Raw genomic sequence first — 20214 nt, 5'->3', positions numbered from 1 at the left:
AGTTAAGACATACTTAACACCTTGATGACTCACTACTTTTTTGTGTGTGGTAAGCATGTTAGAAACCTATTCTTTAAGCAATTTATAAATATGCATGTTATTCTTAACTATAGTCATTATGCATGGCAACTGATTGCTTGATTTCTGCCTTCAAACTTGAGGAACCTGGGTCCTGTCATCTCTTTGTTCTCCATCCTGCTGCTAGCCCCTAGTAACCAGCTCTCTTCCTGTTGTACCTAACATACAGAAAGCCTGTCATGGTGTTCTAGGGAGGCCTGCCCAAGCTGGTGTATGTACAGAGTCTCCTAGGAAGTGGGATGAGGTCCAAATGTAAATACTGATTCCCAGAGTCTGTCTGTGTCACATTGGTCATATTTCTCACACTATTGCAAACTATTTAGTCCATGTTCCCTGCAGTGAATGATATCTAACAGAGGCTAGAAAAGACCATTCTTGGTATTGCCTACTTTTGGTCCCAAAATAGGAAACTCCTCAGACACAGAATGCTTCAGGTCCTCTTCTCTGCTCATCACTGGATGAGCAGCAGTGGGGAGAGGTGTCAGACAGCAAACAGTTTGGTTTGGATGGACATCATTTTATTCATGTACAAGAGTGGGTGCTGACTTCCATTGGAGAGAAGCATCATTTCTTTGTGTAAAAATTGAGTTCAGCATCTTACATAAGATAGTACCATACCCAGGAGAACAGATTTGGTATTCCAGGTAATCTTAACTCAAGCCTGCATAGCTGACCTATGAACATGCTGTCAGAGTTAAGTCAGAGACACCCAGAGACCACTGCATAGTCACTGATGACTGACTCTCATGCTGATCTCTGATCCATAATTCCTGCTGGTACTTGCAGTCACTCTACATGCACAGACATTTGTACAAATATGGCTTTGTTCAAATGCAGGCACAGCCTTAGTCTGACCCAATGACTCACCTAATGTTTTTAAGAAGGAGTTGTACACTGGATTCCTCCTTCTGCTAAATCATTCTCACTTAGAACAATCTCCCCACACTGTAACTAGCTGTACCTCCATTCCATCATTAGCTGTGACCCAATAATAGAGCCACATGTAGTTTATGAAATTATAAAATGACCAGCATAAATTTAAGATCTTTTCTTGGGGCTGGAGCAATGGCTCGACAATTAAGTTGCTCTTCTAGAGGGTTCAGGTTTAATCCCCAGCACTCACAGGGCTGCTCACAACTGCCTATAATTTCAATCTAAGGGCAACTGATACTCTCTTTTGGCTTCTAGGGTATGCATATGACATACATGTAGGAAAATACCCATGCACGCAAAACAGCATAATAAAAATCAAGTTTAAAAGAATTTTGGATTTTCCCACCGAGCATACAGTGTTCTCATAAAGTTCTCCCCATCTCTTTCTCTCTCTCACCTTCTATGTGTATACATGTATGTACTTTTTGTAAGTATGAATATACATGTGGTCTGTAGTACATCTGTACATGCATGTATATGTGTATAGAATGTAGTGGCCAGTGTCAGATGGCTTCCCTCAGTTGCACTCAGTACCCCCCACCCCCGCCTCCCTTTTTGAGACAAGGTCTCTCACTGAATCTGAAACTCATCATTCAGTTAAGTCAGCCAGTGAACTTGAGGGCTTGGAGTGTCTCTGCCCTCTTAGCACCGAGCTTCTAAGCGTGGGCCTCCACGTCTGGCTTCTTATGTGGATCTGAGATTTAAAAACACTCAGTTCCTCATGCTCACATTGCACTTTAACCACTGAGCCATTTTAGTTCTCTCAAAAAAATTCTTCCTGTGTGTCTCCTTATGCACGTGGCCTTATACAATGTAAGGACAGAGACACAACATTTAACAGATGCTGAATACCCATTCAGTGTTTGCCTACCCCATGTTTTAATTGACTCACCAATAGCATTCGAAATCCATGTTTTCCAGCCCCCTGGCTACTGCTTGGCAAGTTCCTTGTGCCTGCGTGGATAGCATTTCCATCTTATTCTCTGACCTCCCTAAATGGATCCCTGCCTTCCTATGCTGCTATATGTCATTGTAGATCTTTTCATATTATTCATTAGGGTTTTCCTGCAACCTGCCAGCAGTCTGTGAGCTTTTGTTTATAATATTTCCTTAGACCCTCGTTTTGAACTTTGACCTAGTTGCATTCATCACAGTTTTATTTTCTCACAATCTCCACTTTTTGTGCTGCTGTAACTAAGAAGTTTTTTCTTATCTATGGTAAAAGGCATACTATAGGATGTTCTCGTAATCTTTGTGTAATACATGAATTAAAAATGCACATCTTTAATTAGCCAACATTTATTTGTGGTAGATATAAACTAGGAACTTCGCCAGTGGGCACAGTCCCAGTGAGCCTAGAACCACTGTCCTGGGATGGCCCCTTCAGAAAAAGGGAAGCCTTAGAATAACAAATATTGGCTCAGACTGGAGTAGTCAGAAAACTGGGTTAATGCAGAGGCTGGTGGACAGCTGCCAGGATGGGGACTTTGGCTGGCAAGGCCTCCTGGGTGGCAAGTGTTCCTGAGGAAGGAAAGTGTAACACTTGGGTAACCCTAGAAGGAAGACACAGATAAGCTGAGTGAGAAACCAGCAAAGAAACTTCTAGTCCGATGAAACAGAAAATCCACAGCCCAAGAGGAAGAGGTACTACAGATAGGCTCAGAAAGTAGAGGGTGAGCTTGGAGTTCTCAGTGCAGGAGTGAAGAACCTGACCTCGATGAGGTTGAAGACAGGCAAGCCTCGGCAACCTGGAATCTCACACCCCAGGGTAGGCCTGGGGCTTATTCTGAGCAGCACAAGAGCCCAATATAGGACTTTAGGCAGGAGAGTGACTGACATAATTTATTTTTAAGTAGACTCCCACTGCCTGGTCTGGAACATTCTGGAAAACAGATGGTAAGTAGCAGAGTAGACTGAGACATAGTCCTTAGGAAACAGGTCATTTATTCACTTCACCAAGACTCTGCTGATCTGGAGATACCTACAGTGGGGAAGGCAGAATGATTGGTACTGACATTCATTTACTGTGTATATATAACAATGCTTCAACTATGCCCGGGACATCATGCTTGAGCAGGGCATGGACACTTAAATATGCTGCAGTTCCAATTTTTTTATGAGAGCAGGGACAGAATGGGCCAAAGCCTGCAGGATGGAGCATTTGCTCATCAGGCTTACCAGGCAGACGTCTTCATATCATACGAGCACATTGGCACCCTTGTCAGCTGCAGACGGAATAACCTCAGAATGGTGGTTAAATATGCCCCGACTTTGCCCTGGCAACCCTACAGACATGCATCTACTAAAAATGGGTAGGATTTCTTCCAAGATGAGAGAGACTCTCTGCCAGAGAACACTCAAGACTCTTCTCTGCATACAGAGGAGGATGTGTATGTCCATGAACCTGGGACATCCTCCAAATGCTGGGCTTCACACAAACAGTCGTATATTAGGTCGGTCAGCATCTTATCCATAGGAGTAAATGATCTTTAGTTCGCACAGTAGTCCATCTAGCAGTCTGTCTTGTTTGGCTAGCTCAATAGTTTACAGGCACTAACCTTAAAGATGTTAATAAAAGGAAACGGAAGCTCAATCATTAAGTGGTGTTGGAATAGCTATTGGGAGCGATTTCAACATTCCCCTTTCTACCTGGCAGCCCACCAGACTTTGGGGACCAGAAAAGTTATGTACTGGGCTGCTGTGGAATGTCAGTCCTTCGGCCTGATTTTGCCCTCTGAAAACCGCTAAGTTCCAGACTGTAATTTGATATGGTCAAAAGAGTCAAGCGTGGCAGAAGAAAGTCACCTGCTCACTTGTGACCTAAAGCCGGTCAAGGCCATTTTTTTTTCTTGGATTATTGCTGCTGCCTGAGAGCTATTCACAGGACCCAGAGACCAGGTGTAGTGCAATAGGGGTCTCTGATGTGACTTAAAACTAGACATTTTTCTCCACCATCTAGAAAAGAAAAGTTGGTTTTGAGAGATGCTGTGCTAGCACTGCAAAAGGAAGGCCTCCAACATCACACTTTATCAGACCTGACTGTGATGGGCTCAGCTCTGTCCCTCAAAATTCACATTAAAGTCTTCACCACAGTATTTCTGAAGTAGCCTTATTACTCTTTGTTTCCTAATTGCTAATTTCACATGACCAGCTGTTCCACTCATTATATCCCATCATGCCTTTCTAACCATGATGGATGCTACCCTCAAACTGTAAGCTGAAATAAATCATGCCTTTCTTAAGCTTTTCCTTATCAGGTATTTGGTTACAACAAAGAAAAGGTAACGGGGCTGGGGATTTAGCTCAGTGGTAGAGCGCTTACCTAGGAAGCGCAAGGCCCTGGGTTCGGTCCCCAGCTCCGAAAAAAAGAACCAAAAAAAAAAAAGAAAGAAAAAGAAAAGGTAACTAATATGGAAGCCAGGCACAGAGACGCTAACATACACGATAGAGGACCTTTGGGAGAGAACTGGTTATGAGAGTGACATTCCATTTGTTCTTGGCCTTCCGCTGCATGAGATTCCAATATGTCTCCTCTCATCAGATAATCAGCCTACCAGGACTCTGAATTTGAACTTCCCAGCTTCCAAAATGATAAGAATGTACATTTCTATTCCTGATAATTTTGTCTGTCTGGGTTGTGTTATTATAGAAGCATAGACTAAATGAATTTAGATTTCATTAGGTAAGATGAGGCCATGAGAAAGTGAAGCAGTTCCTAATGCACTTCGGCAGCACTCTTATGAAAGGGATGTCCATACAAATGCACAGGAAGAATGACATGGGAAGGAGGTAGAGGAAAGGGAGATGCTTTTCCAAGCCAGAGGAGAACAAAGGCAGCTGGCTACCCTCAGCACCTGGATGAGACCAGGACTAGACAGTTCCTCACAGGTGAACCCAGCACTCAAGTTCTCTAGAATGGGTCCTCCAGGCTCTGTGGATATAAGAGAATAAACTGCCTTTAATTGGAATCCATTTAGTCTGCTATAGGGGCTATGCTGAAGGTACTGATTTCACTGTCTGTCCTCTGCCTCACAGGTACTACACTGCTTGTGAACCTCCTCTTTTTGTTCCAGGTTTGTTTTTAGTCAGGTAGCATTGAAGATGGCTCTTCATAGGGCTGTCTGTTAAATGGAGATGCAGATCAAGTGGTCATGGCCACACGCTGACCATGAACCTGATGATACGGTGTCATTGCCCAGACTGAAGGTTGAGGTTAGTGTGAAACTGCTTTCCCATCAGAGGCATCAGGAGGTGTCATATAAAGCCATGTGAACCTTCTCCTTGGCCTGAAGAATTAGCACTGCTCCAATAGCATCCAAAATTAAGCTAGCCAGAGCCTAGTTGTATGGAACTGCCCATAAGTCCTCCTGTGTCAGAGGGAAGTACAAAGGAGAAATTATACAGTCATCCATGGTTATAGATGATAACCTAAGGGAACTGATGGCAATGATGTGGCCAGGAGACACAAGGACCAGATGGGGGCAGGGAAGAGCTAACAGGAGAATGTAGTAGTAGAATCACTCATAGCCCCAGATACCTCCTCACAAGAGCATGGCAGTTTGCCTGCTAGTTGTTCACAGAGTCTAGTGCAGGGCTATGGTGAGAAGGGAGATACCTGGCCAACAGCAACCTGGATGCTGTATGAATACTCTCCTCTGGCTTGTCTGTGTTCTTTGTTTTGTCCCCAGAGTGGGACCATCTTTTTCTTTTGTCTCTAGTTCAGCATACTGTCAGAGATCCTCTTTAAGACAGGAGACATCTTAGTAGCCACAAGCTATTCTTCTTTTATGAAGCAGAGTTGAAGTTTGATTAAAGATAAATATATAAACACAGTCTTTAAATACAAGAGAAAGGGAGCTCAAGAACACAACCAGAGCTTGGTGTGAGCTTCTCAGAGAGTCACCATTTACTAAGAGACACGGGTACAAGAGCAAGAAAGAAGCTTGAGGAAAGATAAAGACATGTAGGGGTGTGGGCTTCTCAAGGAAGAGCGGCCCTAGAGAGTGTTGACTTCAGGTGTATTTTTCAAGGGTATGACTTTCGCCATACCCTGGCTTCTGGAATTTGAAGCTAGACCCAGGCTTTGCTCCATCAATGAAGTGTTAGATGGGTGTTAGGAAGCTGTGGGAGAATCCTATTCTTATACCAAGTGAATTCCACCCTTTTCCAGGTTTTGGTATGGGTTGCATGATCCAGAGACAAGAGTAGGGACTTAATCTCTGCTAACTCCCCATTTCAACCCTAAACCCTAACATCAATGCAAAACATTTGAAAGGTTATGGGATCCTTGGGAGAAATAGTAAGGTATGTTGTATTCCACTCGTGGTACAAGGAACCTTTTTAAATTTACTAATTTTAAAGTCCCTTGATTAAAACAAAACTTGAGGGCAGAATTATTTTGTCAGCTCATTTTTTTATATATATCTGGAAAACTTGGATTCTCTTTTGAGAAGATATTTTACATGTATTTTAAAATACTCCCCTCAAAACAAATGCCAATTTCAAATAATTCTGAATTTTTTATCGTGACTGTAATCTAAAAATTATCATATTTTATCTACCTTCTGCCACTACTCTGCCTAGCAACATTTTCTCAAAAGTCAGCCTTCCATGATGTCTGCTTGTCTGGGTTGCTCCTCTGTTCTTAAAGTCCCTTCCAGCTCTGGCTGAGGTGATGCCCCTTGACAGTCTCCAAGCTGTTCTCTCTACTGTCACCCACAGGTCAACGTGGTCCCAATTCTGCTCTTGAATTTGTACCTTCAATTTCACTTAATCCATTAATTTAACTTTCTAATTAGGAAACTCATGGATTTTTCCCTCCATAAGCTCTTTGCCCTCTACCTTAACTTCTGCCCTGTATTTTAAGGTTCAGTCCACAGACTTTACCTCTAGGCCAGGCCCCTTAGTTCAAAACAAATGCCAATATGTTTTGCCCAGCCTTGGAGTCCTTACACCCTACTCCAACCCCAGGTCCTACCCTCAGACCCAGTCTGTTGAGTGGGCTTCTTCACAGGTTCTCTCTTTGCCTGTCAATCAACCCACCGAGTCTATGACAGCCATATTTCCTCAGTCACCTGTTCTTGAGACTGAATCATTAGCTTGACCTCCCCCTTCTGCTTTCTTACTCAGTCAGATGCAGAGTCTTGCTCAGAAAAGTCTTTCTGCTTACCCTCACATCCTACCTGACTTTCTATGAATGCCTGTTATTTGTTTCAGTGTGGGCACACCTGATGCTAAACCGAAGACAGAACCGCAGTATATAGGACAGGTGTCAGCTGTGGGTCTCAGACAGGTAAGATGGGTCTAATAGTCTATTTAAGTTTTATTTGTTCCCTCAAGTGGCTGTGTCTCCCCAAATCTGGGAAGTAGTAGAAGGGGATGAACTGAGGGCTACATCTCTGCCGCAAATGAACCTACATATATGGTATGTAGTCCCTCAGGAGTCCCTCATACTCACAGTCACCCACCATAGTCTTAGCCTGGGACTCATGCTCCATTCATGGCATGGCTCATAGGCTGAATGGATTTCTGCTCTCAAAAGGAAAGGTTCCCTTGTATTTGCCTAGCATGATGTTTGCATAGAATACCCAATAGTATTTGTTGAATGGAGGCTGACTTCTAAATTAGTTACATAAATTAGTTACATAAAGTTACAAACTGACTTTCACATGGAAAAGACACATGGTTGGAAGACAGCCAGTGAGATCTTTGTCATCCTCGGGAATGGTGTAGGAGATTTGGAGAATAATAATCATAAGAGAAGATATGCCTAAGTCATACTGAGCTCACAATAATGCACAAGCTCCCTCGTGGACTGCCCTGTGACAAGGGTGACAACCCTCACACATACCAAAAGTCTACTGCAATGGTATGGGCTCATTAGCATACCAATTTACATAAATTTACATATAACATTTGTATCACCTAGCATTCAAACTTGCATAGTGGATAAAAATTTTAAAAAGGTAGGCTGACCCATTGCAATTATGTTCAAATTTAATATTCAGAACATGACACGTGAAGCAAAACAAAAATCTACAACAGTCAATTATGTGCCTCATAGGATGCCATTCAGGAGAGGCTCAATGAGGGACAGAAAAGCAAACAGCCAGACTGGGGTTTGCAGCATGGGTGCTGTAAAGTGGCACCACCAACACCTGTCCTCAGTCGTGGTTCACTTACAAGTGTTTATTGAGTGCTACTCTGTGTTGTGCTGCACATGAGGGATTGAAGGTTTCAAGTTTTGTTTAATCCCAATAATAAGATTGTGTCATAGCCCTCACTGGGTCTATTGTAGAAATGCTTTGTAAATTTGTATGTGTACTTCTGGGGTTCTGCTGTGCCACCGGCTCAGCCAAATAAGGTCTGCTGGGGCTTTCCTGCATGTGACCTGTGTGTACAGAGAAATGTGGGGCTGCTTCAGTGGGGCTTGCTTATCAAATTGTAATGCGGGTGGCATTACAGGTGTGAGACTGTGCCCACACTGGGCAGAAGTAGAGAAGATGCAATACACGACAACACAGGGAAGTGGGAGCCTCTTCCAAACCTAGGAGAATTCCCAAAAGCGGAAACGGTGTGAAGGAGGTCCAAGGGTTCCACCGGGAGACAGTGGTGTCTGGATTAAACACCAGCAATAGCAACAAGCTATTCATTTCTCTCTTCCCTCTGAAAGCTCATCACCTTAATAAGAACACAACTGCCAGGACTCACCAGTTTTCCTTAGAAAGGAACACTCAGCCATGTTCTGGGCTATTCTAATGATCATGGCTGGGCCTCTACATGGCAACCTAAGCACATGGAATCTGCATCTTGATGACCTCTCGCCCACAGAGGCTGTCCTCACACTTGAGTGATCTCAAATTGGAAATATGTTTGCATGAGCTTATGTATAAAGAAGCCAGAAAGTGATATCAGGTGTCCTGATTTATCTCTCTCCACTGTAGCTCATTGAGACAGGATCTCTCACTGAACTTAGAGTTTGCCATTTTGGTTAGATTGGCTGGCCAGTGAGTTGTCAAAGTCTGCTTGGCTCTGTCTCTCAATGCTGGGGTTCTAGGTAGGTGTGCCATGCCTGGCTTTTCATATGGGTGCTGTTGATTCTAACTCAACTCCTAATGCTTGTGCATCAGGCACTGTTACTCACTGAGTGATCTCCCCACTGATCTTCTGCTGAAGTACACTGGAACAACAGGCTGGGACTGTATAGCCCTGTGTGTTCTCCAGGAGCGCATTGCTCCTGAAGTTGTTACTCATTCATTATTATGTCTTATGACTACTCACTTTCACCAGCTATTGTTTTATGTGCTAAATCGTACAAAAATATTAATGAGGAATCACTCAACTAGCAGGTAAATAGACAGAAGGGAGTTTAAGACATTTTTAGCTCTATTTGTGAATGGAATGTGAAGGCTTAGAAACAATGGAAGAGTGACTAATGTGCTTTTCTTCAGTAGTATCTCAAGACGAAGTTTGGGTTGGGGAAACCCCTGTAAGGATAATGTAGACAATAGAGCCCTGCAACCCAGAGCAGGCAGATATGACTCATAGTTGCCTCCTATCACAGTCTGAAGGCCTGTTGAGATGCCTTTGTTGTGACTTCTTACCCAGATGACTAAGCCAGGCATCCTGGATATGTAGACTCTTTGCTTTTCACTTTTCAAAATTAAATCAGATCCATTTATCACATAAATTATGTGAAAAACAAGTTTTTCTACATTCTACAGTTTAAGGAATGAAGGAATGTTATTACCAGCTCTATGGAGATGTGTGTGTGTGTGTGTGTGTGTGTGTGTGTGTGTGTGTGTGTGTGTGTGTCATTGCATGTGTGAATCCACATAAATGTGTGTACATGTGTGTGCCGTGTTCATGTGTGTATAGGTGTGTCATTGCATGTGTGAATCCACATAAATGTGTGTACATGTGTGTGCCGTGTTCATGTGTGTATATGTGTGCACATATGTGTGCATGTGCATGCATTTTTTGTGTAAGCACATATGCCTGTGTATTTGTATAAACATGTATATATGAATTCATGTACATATGGAAGCCAGAGGTCAGTCTCCTGGGTTGTTCTCCCAGAGTCCTCCACTCTGTGTTTGTTTCGAAGCCTTATTTAGTTTAACTTATGTGTATTTGTGCTGGTGTGAGTTTACGTGCATCAGGTACATACAGGTATCTGTGGAAGCCAGAGTGTATTAGATTCCCTGGCTAAAGTTACACATGGTAGTGAGCTATCTGATATACACCGGGATCTGACCCCAGGTTCTTTGCAAAAACAGTAAGGGTTCTTAACTACTGAGCCATCTATCCACCCCCAACTCCACCATGTTTTTGAGTCTCTACTGACTGTGGAGCTTGTGGACTGGTCAAAGCTGACAATCCAGTGAGCCATGGGAATCCATTAGTGTCCAACTCCCCAATACCAGGATTATGAGCATGTCGTACTATGTCTGGATTTTTACATGGATGATAGATATCAAACTCAGGTTCTCATGTTTGCATGACAAGCACCTTACCAACTGAGACATTTCCCCACTTTCCGTAGCAGTAATTGACATGCATGAAATAGGAAGACACCCCAGACCAAGTGCCAAGTCAGGTCTGCTTAAACTCCATTTCAAACTGCAATAACAAGATGAGGATTAGAAAAGTCTTTTGACTTGTATTATATAAGGCAGCAGCTGGACGTGATTCCAAGTGAGTCCTTAGCTGCCTGCAAGCCAGCACCTGCATTACAGGCAAACAGAGAGGCTTCAAGAGGAGACTAGCCATGTTCCACACTCTACGTACCATGCTATATGTCCATGAGATGAAAAGGCTTCCTTTTTTTAATATGTGAGGGTGATGCCAAGACTAAGCCTGTAAGTTCTAAGTCCCATCTTAGGCTTTTTCATTCCAATAGGGGCACGAGGAAGCAGCATCTGTCTCCTGAGCATTCCAGGGAAAGTGAGTCCCAGTCCCTGGCTATCTGTTTCCTACTGGAAATGGTTAAGGGACACTGTGTGCTTGGTCTCTGCAGCCCTGTGGGATCCTGCCATGTGCTCTGCAGGTTATCTGCTGGGGAGTTCTCCCAGAGAGGGTGTCATCTCAGTGCTGACAAATACCCACACTTGTTCTTTCAGATACTAACCAGGGAAAACAGAACAGGCAGAGTGTCAGAGCCCTGAATTCTGGTCTAGATTCTTGCTAAGTTGGTATCCTGAAAAGTTAAGTCCAATTTCTCTGCTGTGCCCTGAAAGTTGTATTTCGTGTCTTGGTATCCCGAGAATACGCAGAGATGTGCACTGTCACAGATTAACTAGAAGAAAGCTTGTCTCTTTCACTGCCTATTAAGTTAGCCAAGTTAAAGTTTGGAGACAACCTTTAAACCCAAGATGAATGCTGTAACCTGGACTCAACCTGGCCAGAATCCGTCCTTATTCATCTACCGTCTCATCTCATCTTTCAGGTGAATGGTACCTACCATCAGAGAAGCTTTATCCTCCTTTAGCTTGCCTCTATCACATACCACCCTACTTCCGCTGTCTCTCGATGGCTTGTTAGTCTGTCAGGGTGGACTGTCTGGTATCTCTCAATTGGCCTGTTTCTATCTATCCTGCCTTCCACCCTTCTCAGGCTACCCTGTTGGTCTGACTAGTGCCCTAGAATATATTGCTATATTCTTGGTTGTCATCCCTCCCAGAAGTCTATCTCACTAATTCACCATTTCATGCTAAACTATCAATCCTAAGTGAGAGTGTGTTGCTTGTTTGCTTAGCATTATTCTTGTATGTTTCAGAACATTGAGATTGGTAATGATGAAGCCCTACTTTACCTCTCTAGCTTATTCTCCAGCTGACTTCACACTGCCCACCTACTCCCACACTCAGCCTGCAAGTGCACACTTCTCCATTTTTTTCTCCTGGCTAACCTCCTCTTAGCTTCAGGACTGTGCTCAGGAACATTTCTTTCAAAGGCTTCCTTGACATCCTGGATCTCATCTCTATTAGATATTCCTCTAATCATGACTGGACACACTGAACCATGGTTGTTTAGTAACCTGCACATAACTGTCCCACTGATATTGTCCTCTGTTGTCTCCAAGTTCCCATTTAATGGCCTTGTTCTCTATTTATTTCCAGGACTTGAGACAGCCACAGCACTTAGAAGACAGCCAGCAGTATATCCCGCTGATGCATAAAGGAACACTGCATGTCGGTACTACCCGTATGCCAATGCTACACGGTACTTTCTCCCATCAATTGTAGCATTTAAGCCTCAGTCTGACAGAGAAAGTTGAGTGATAAGTCTATGTATGATTCTGTTGTGTGCTACAGATATATCTTTAGCTTAACAAATTAGCCAACTAGCCAGAACCTTGACCTCTTTACAGTTAGAAGATTGAAAGTTTGTCATTTAAAGGAATGTCTAAAGTTGAATTAAACTTGGGAAAATGTGACTCATTCATAACAAACATGATATATGAGATGTGATCTTAAATCCTGAGAAGGACACACTCTCTATGCCCATTAAAACGAGACAGAAAGTTCCAACAATGACTGGACACTTTGGTGGAGAAAGATGTGTCAATACCCGAGTATCGAGGCATCTGGCTCATTCTTCATGCTTTTAGACCTTGTACAGAGCATAACCAGTGTCCTAGGGGTTGAAGAGGAACAAAGAGGGCTGTTCCAATTAGAATGACTGCTACATGTACAGGTATAACTAGCATGAAGCCAGGTGATCTTGGTTCATTCCTGTCTATCCAGAAGGGTGGGTATCTAGATGTATCTAGATATAAAGGCTGAGTATTTGTCATGGATGAGGACAGTTGTGACCATACTCCTGTGAAATGGGATCTCTGCATGGAGGAATCTGCCTTCAGAGTATGACTGTGTGGGTGTGTGTGTGTGTGTGGGGAGTGTTTGTTCTAAGTGAGGACAGCTGCGGCTCCATTCCTATGGAGGAACCTACCTGCAGTGTACTGGCTGCAACCAATGGTAGGCATAGGCTACTGCTTCAATTAAATTTCTCTTGCCCTGGTATTCTCATTAGTCAACCTTGTATGTTTAGGACCAAAGGGTTGATTCTAAGCACCGGACATTGGTTTATATGCATATGAATCAGGGGGTCTGTGTGTAGGAACAAGGGTGGGGGAGAAATTTCTCCTCAATTCTGGATATTAAGGATGTTCATCCTGGGTTCTTGGCAGGTACTAAAGTTTTACATGCATGCAACCTGTTGTGCATATAATAAGCACATACAATAGGCCTATAGCGGGTATTTCCCAGTGTTTCCTGGCTGGATGGAAAGGAACAAAGACTGGCCATAGGTGGTGGTAAATCTCAGCTTCACCCTGGGTGATCTAAGAAATGTCCCTCTCCCTTAGAGTTGGTGTATGACCCTTAACTGTGCAGATAAAAACTTGGACAAACTCAGGCAACAGCTGACGTGATACCAGAGTGTGTACTTGCAAATGTGTGTCTGAATATCATTAGACAGGAAAACTAATACAAGTATATGTTTAAATCTACATTTCATTTAAGTTGGGAATCCAACATTTTCTGGAGAACTGAGAATATGACTTTTTTAAAAAAATCATTTGGCCTCCTTTTAAATAAAATTATAAACGTAATATTTTAAAGAAAGTAGTATGATACATGATCGTCAGTGAAATCGTGAGCTGCGAATCTTTGCTACAGGCTGGTTATTGGGTCAGTTACCTGAACATCTAAAGTAGAAGCATTTGTACTGAGGGGCAGGGTATGTTGCTTCACCCATCATTATGTCAATGTGAAGTCTGTCAGCGAGTTACTGATTCCTATTACATTTCTAAAATTTCTCCTGCTGATACCATTGCTTTAGTCACCAGTGTGCTTAGAATCAGAAAAGAAGAGCAAAGGAGACAAAAAGTCTTGGTAAAGAATAGTGACATGTTTTAGGCTGGCCTTATGTGTCAGCTGTGCACTACACACACACAACTGAAAATACCTGAGGTTTGGCCCTCCCACAGTCTCACATAGTAGGTGAATAGAAATTATCTCTTGGTGAGTGATTGGTCGTCTTCTGATTACGTTATTTTTTGTGTTTGGAGAAAGGTAAGAACTGAACTTCATGGCCTAAATTTACAATTGGAAGATGGTGGAGACTGTGAAGTTGCTATACTCAGAGTCACCTGCAGCCAGCCTAAAGCCCCGTGTCTTCTCCCCTAGTGAGTTCAGTTACGGGGGGTGGGGGGGGGTAGGTCTGTTGACCCTGGTCATTAGAATGCCTCTAGAGTGTGGCTCAATGCACTGTAGGGTAATTTGAATCTGGATATTAACTAACTATTCTACATAAAAAGATATCCCTTGTTATTTTTCAAATGAATGCGCACCAGAAAGACCTCTGTCAAGGCTCCACCTAACTCTGGGCAGTGAGTGAGTGAGTGAGTGAGAGAGTGAGTGAGTGAGTTAAGTGAGTGAATGAGTGATTACTGCATTGTCGTAGTACCTCCCATTTGTTCATCTATTGACCATGTGTTTCTTGGCTCTGTTCTGTGTTTACGTACTCGGGCTTCCTTGGAGGTTTTCTAAAGAGCTGGGATTTCCACATATCTCTGTTACATAGTTTAAGCAGAATTTTCTCTTCTTAACAGAAGTCTTATTTTTAAGTAGCTTAAACTGCAGTGTATTTCCTGCCTCAGCCTTGTGAGTTCTGGGATTATACTCATGCAATACCACATCTGACTTAGCAGATAGTTTAAAGTCAGAACTCTGCAGTTCAGGTGTCTGTAGCCAATTCTGGTTGTTTACCCAGCACACACAGGCCTTTGAACTCAAGGCTCTGTAGCTGTGAAAGGTTCTTTCTGCAGGTATTTGTACCGAAGCCATCATGAAGAAATTGTGTAGTGCAGCTCCTCTTGGCACTTCTGCCTCACTTATGAAGCCAGTGTCAGAGGTAGGGTTTTGTTTTTGAGGCCATGGATAGCCTTGTGTCCTGGTACCGAGCTTGGGAAAAAACACTGAAAGTGATACCCAACTAAAAGACAGTTTGTCTAATTTAGGTCACATTTCAGTATTATTTTGGTACTTCAACTGGTAATGCCACAAATTTTAAACTTAGTTACATTATTTTCTTCCAGAAATCCTGTTCTGATACATTCTCTTTGATGAAGGATAAATTACAACAGAAATCACCATGAAATTGCTCATTAATTTCTTATGGGTTTTTGGCATAAATGTGGAAAGGGCTTTGGCAATCAACTCAGGGCCTGACTCAGCTTCAGCACTCTAGGCCTCCCTCCATCCATTGTTTCAGGCAATGACCTACATCTCTATTCCCAGCTCCCAGCTGCTACCCCTGCTTTGTTAGCTCCTGCCAGCCTAGGCTCTGTTCTCAGGTCAGCTGTCCCTGTCTTATCATGTCTTCACCCTAACTTGCAATTCCCCCTCCTTCTTGAATTCTCTCCTCTGGATCATTCTTTGGAGTCCTCTCCTTGTATCCACCATTTTGGCCTCTTAATGTTGTCTCCATAACCCTCTAGCTGGCCTGACACCTGGACACAGGCTGGAAGGGAATGTTTGATACTGGATTCCAGCCTATTCTCTCTGAAGCTTTGACTCTCTGCTTACCTGAACCTCACAGATAGTCTCTGTGTGGTCCCTGACACCTTCCTTGAGAATTTTAGCTCCTAGTTTAGAGTGATTGTTGCCAAACCATCCTCTCAACGGTCCACATGATTTCTATCCAAAGCCTGGATCCCTTGACTCCTCTGCCGCCAATCCCTGCCTACTGTAATACCACGTTTGTCACCACAGACTCAAGGTTCTGCCAGGGCTCTACCTTCCTAGTTTCTTTGCTTTCTACTTCCCACACCTTGACCTCAACAAGTCTTTGAACAACCATGTGGGGGCTAATGCTTTGTGCAGTGGATCTGCTACCTTCTTGCTGGCCTTCATTATCTCATCTTGGTCATACCAGTTGTTCAGTCATGGTAGAGTCATTGTAATAGCCTGTGAACTCCCTGGCATGTTGTTATTAGTTTCCTCCCAAGAAGTACAACCCTAAATTTTATGTGTCTTTGTTACGTTGAGGCAAGAAGATACTAGAAGACTATGCCCTACTCACATGAGTCTCTGGTGCCTCCCGGTAGCCATGTGCTTGCATGAATCCCCTTTGCCGCCCTCCTGCCTGGCTTTCCCTAAGATACACTCAAGCCTTGTTCCTTTCCTCATTGTCTGCAGAGACTGTTGTATCCCCAGTGACAGCAATAGCTTCTGCAGGGCTGGAGCATGGAGTCCTGCTTCTGTGAGTGGTGGCCCTCTGCTGCTGAAGAACACTTCTTGTCTACTCCTTCCTCACTTTCTCATCACGCTGGCTCCTCAGGAGTCATACTAGGTAGCAGTTAAGAACAGGGCCTCCAGAGCTGGAGTTCCATCCCAAGTCTAGCTCTGTACTAACCTATGTCCTTGAGACTTCCTCTGCTGTACAGTTATCATGACTGCCATCATTCCAGGAGCATGAGGGTCATGTGAGATAACATGCATGGTCCAGGCTCATAGTGTGGTAGCATTTTTGCTGATAATCTCTTAAACCTCTTTACCATTAGCTTATTTTTTATCATTTATTGCTGTGGAACTGTTCTAAGCTTCACACAGCACAGCTTCACTTCTCTTCCATGTGCAGTGAGGAAGTGCACCCATCCTAGCCCTTTTCTTTCCTCAAACAGCAGGCTTTCTGTTTAGTACTGGCTGACCCAGGCTCCAGTGATGTGCTCAGGCCATGGGTTAGCCTTTGTCCCAGCCTGGAAGAAGGCTCACACTCTTGCTCTGCATATTGCCAACCCCCATGTGTGTGCGCGCACGTGCGCACACACACACACACACACACACACACACACACACACACACACACAAGTCAGCAAAATATTCAGAGAGGCCTACACCAAGTCATTCAGTGCCCTGTTATGTTTGTGGTATAGGGATTGAAGGTGTGAGTTATGAATATGTGTGCAATAAACATCAAAGCCAAAATCAACTGGGAAAGAAGAGAGTTTATTTGAGTTATAGGTTAACTCATCCTAAAGTCAAGGCAGAAACTCCAAGCAGGAATCTGAAGGCAGGAACTGAAGTAGATACCAGAAAGGACTGCTGACTACATATAGGCTTGCTTCGAGCTTCATACTCAGCTACCTTTCTTATATATCCCAGGCCCACCTATTCAAGGAGTGTCACTACCCACAATGTACTTGGCCCTTCTACATCAATCAACAATCAAGAAAATATCCCAATAGATATATGGCAACAGGCCAATTTGATGGAAGCAGTTCTTCAGTTGATGGTTCCTCTTGCCAGCTGACTAATGGTTTAGGTCAAATTGACCACTTAAGGTACTTAAAACAGAGAGGAAGACACAGGCTATCATTTTGGAGAACAGAGACTGATTTGTTCTTCTTTGTGCTTTATATTTATATCTTTCTGGGAAAAGAATGAATACTGCATAACAGGAGCATGTTAAGCCTCTTCCTCTTGTACCCCGAGAGGAGAGAGACGAGGTGATGGATCCATCTAGCCTCTTCCTCCTGAACTCACATTGGCATCACAGGCTGCTCTCTCTTTAGAAGGGGCTGGTATCTGTAGTTACTTTAAAAATACTTCAGCTCTCACTGAGGACTCTGTCTTCCTGGCCCTCTACCCCCTCCCTCTATTTTGGGACCAGGCTCCATTATCACTGAGCAGAGTGACATTCACAGCAGGTACAAGCGACACATGGGGATTCGCTGGATCGGTTGCACTAATTGGATATCTGTGCTTGCCAGGCGGATGGCACAAGTAGGAGGTGTTTGAACACGTGAGCACAGAGTGCTGCTTACAGTCCATCACCATGTAGTAAAGAGAGTTGGCAGTTCGAGTGCAAGGTATCTGATAACACAGAGAAGCCAGTTCCAGACTAGAGGAATGAAGCCCATGGTAAGAAAACCTGTGAGGAGTAAAGGACAGTGGCTTGCCTCCCACACTCTTGCCCTGTAAAATTTAGGTAAGAAGCCACCATTAGCACTAATGAGAGTTAGGCATGGGACTCTCCCATGAAATGATGGGAGATGAGCCTCATCCGTCACTCTGTGGAATATGTGGGCTCGGAAGCAGGCTTCCAGCGGGCCAGGCAACATTGCATGAATGTAACCTGCCCTCCAAAGTAGTGAAGCAGCAGGCTTTGGCCCAGTAGCTTGCTGGGTTGAGGGCCTGGGACAGGTTCCCACAGAGTGATACATGGAAAATGTTGTGCACAAGAGCTGAGTAATTTACAGATCATCCTCAGAACCACCCACCAGCTCACAAAACACCGTGTTGGAATAGACCCTATGCTGTGGAATGATTTCACCTATGCTTCCTCGTGAGGCTCTGCAAGGGCAGAGCAGCATATTAAAGATGTCTGGGAATGACTTGTATCCACTCTCACAGGAATGCACCATGCATGCAGACTCCATTGCCTCTCCCAAGCCAGTGCTGTAATTCTCATCAAGTATCCTGGCTCATTCTGGGGGAGCATCCTGTCTCTGTGCCCTCCCCCATGTGTTTGGAATGTGTAGCTCTATGTGAGAGCCCATTTTCTCAGAGGGCCAGCTCTCTCTGTGCATTGCGTGGAGATCACTATACCATTGCACTCTACCTCAGCATTCTCTTCAGGCGTGTCCCTGTCTCCTGTCTAGGGAACACATCACTACCTGAGTGGGACTCTTTCTTACTCCACAGTGCTGCTTTCAGCTGGTGTCTTTGGGGTGCTTTAATTATGCCAGTATGCAGAGTTTCTCTGCAAATATTCAGTGAATATTAACATGATCATTACTTCTAAGGAAGAACACAGACATGCATATTATAATGCCCTGCCGATATCTGAAGCGAGGCTATGCAGAGGAATCTCTTCCCTCTGAGGGAGCCTCTTCATTCCCTTCTCCTGTGGCCTTCCTCTTCCCTTGTAAACACTCACAAATAAAGGTGTCTTTAAAATTCCAAGTGACACTACACAAATCTCTATATCCTGTAGAGTTTTGTGTAACATCATATCTTGAAATGATTGGTTAGGTTCATATAATCGAACTCATTAAAATCTCATACTGTCTCATGAGATAAATGCAGCACAATTTCTTAGCCAGTCTCCCATGGATGAATGTTTATGTTATTTCCCCAAACCCTGCTCTTACCAGTAAAACTTCAATAAAAGTCACAAACACAGTCACACTTCTACTCGGCTTACCATGTGACAAGTGCCACTTAAACTCATCCAACTCTTCCAATAGCCCTCAGAGATATAATTGCAGTAGTGATCAGGACAGTCATACAGAAGCAGAAGTTGAGTATCTGCAGTGAACACAGAAAGCATCAAGATGGACGGTGTCTCCAGCCTGCAGGCTTTATGCATGCAGCAGCTGAGGTGGCGTGGCTATGCAGGGCAGGCTTTCCCTGGGTTTGGTGCTAATTCTCTTGAGTGTGGTGGCCAGGAAAGGGATGGGCCAGCTCAACACAGTTACCTCAGATGGTAGTCTAGACAGGGACATCTGAATAGCCTTTGGTGGTAACAGGGTCCTGGGACATCAGCATAGTCTCTGGCTGCCACAGACAGGGCCCCCGGCAATAGCCTGGCCCATGGCCTCAGGTGATAGTACAGGCCACTCAGATCATCATGTGCCCCCCAGGTAGCATGGCCCTCAGATAGTCACATGGTCTCCTGTGGCAGCCCAGACCACAGATACCCACTTGGCCTTTGGTGGTAACTTGGGCCACAGACAGCAACACAGCACCCAGTTGCAACAGGACCACAGACCTAGACATAACCATTGGTGACAGCCCAGGCCAGGACCTCAGAATGGCTTCCTCATCTCCACCTATTCCTCACTGCTGTCTAGATTCCAGTCCCACCTTTCTCCACAGTGTACGAATCCCTTGGCTTCACTTTCTCTTTCATCTCTCCACCGTGTCCTCCATCTTCATTGTGGTGGTGCCCACAGCAAGTGCCTGGGATGTCTTTCTTCTGGCCTGGCCACTGTAGGCTGGCCGGGCCATGGGCACATGTTTTTAATTTTGGACAGAACTTTCAAAGGGTCAGTTTGATTCCCGTATAAAGGGAACCATTGGAAAGAAATAAGATGGCTTCATCGAAAGACCCTAATGTGGAATTTGCTATTTCAGTAGGCTATTCTTCTCTAGAACTACTAATAACAGTTGATCCCTGGTAGAAAGATGGTAC

The 20214-nt window shown here is 44.0% G+C and overlaps 1 protein-coding gene and 1 long non-coding RNA gene across 64 annotated transcripts in view; one reads left to right on the top strand and one right to left on the bottom strand.

The window, feature by feature from the left end:
* Myt1l (myelin transcription factor 1-like) overlaps positions 1–20214 on the bottom strand; it is a 398973-nt gene that overhangs the window by 161737 nt on the left and 217022 nt on the right. For 2 of the 50 annotated variants that reach the window (XM_063261459.1, XM_063261476.1), the window contains exon 5: positions 19225–19328. The exons of the other annotated variants lie outside the window; for them this stretch is intronic. The gene's annotated coding sequence lies outside the window, so the exon portion shown is untranslated. The remainder of the gene's footprint in view (positions 1–19224; positions 19329–20214) is intronic. 50 annotated transcript variants of the gene reach the window in all.
* The window catches only part of LOC134479354 (uncharacterized), a 155782-nt gene that overhangs the window by 83087 nt on the left and 52481 nt on the right, over positions 1–20214 (top strand). For 6 of the 14 annotated variants that reach the window (XR_010052572.1, XR_010052570.1, XR_010052574.1 and 3 more), the window contains 2 exons: positions 7228–7303; positions 12132–12234. This is a non-coding gene — a long non-coding RNA (uncharacterized LOC134479354). Of the gene's footprint in view, positions 1–7227; positions 7304–12131; positions 14201–20214 lie in introns of all 14 variants that reach the window. The other 8 variants (XR_010052571.1, XR_010052576.1, XR_010052569.1 and 5 more) reach the window with 2 other exon arrangements.

This window comes from Rattus norvegicus, chromosome 6 (genome assembly GCF_036323735.1).
Source record: "Rattus norvegicus strain BN/NHsdMcwi chromosome 6, GRCr8, whole genome shotgun sequence".
In the NCBI taxonomy this organism is placed as follows: domain Eukaryota; kingdom Metazoa; phylum Chordata; class Mammalia; order Rodentia; family Muridae; genus Rattus; species Rattus norvegicus.
This window is presented reverse-complemented; position numbering and strand designations above follow the sequence as displayed.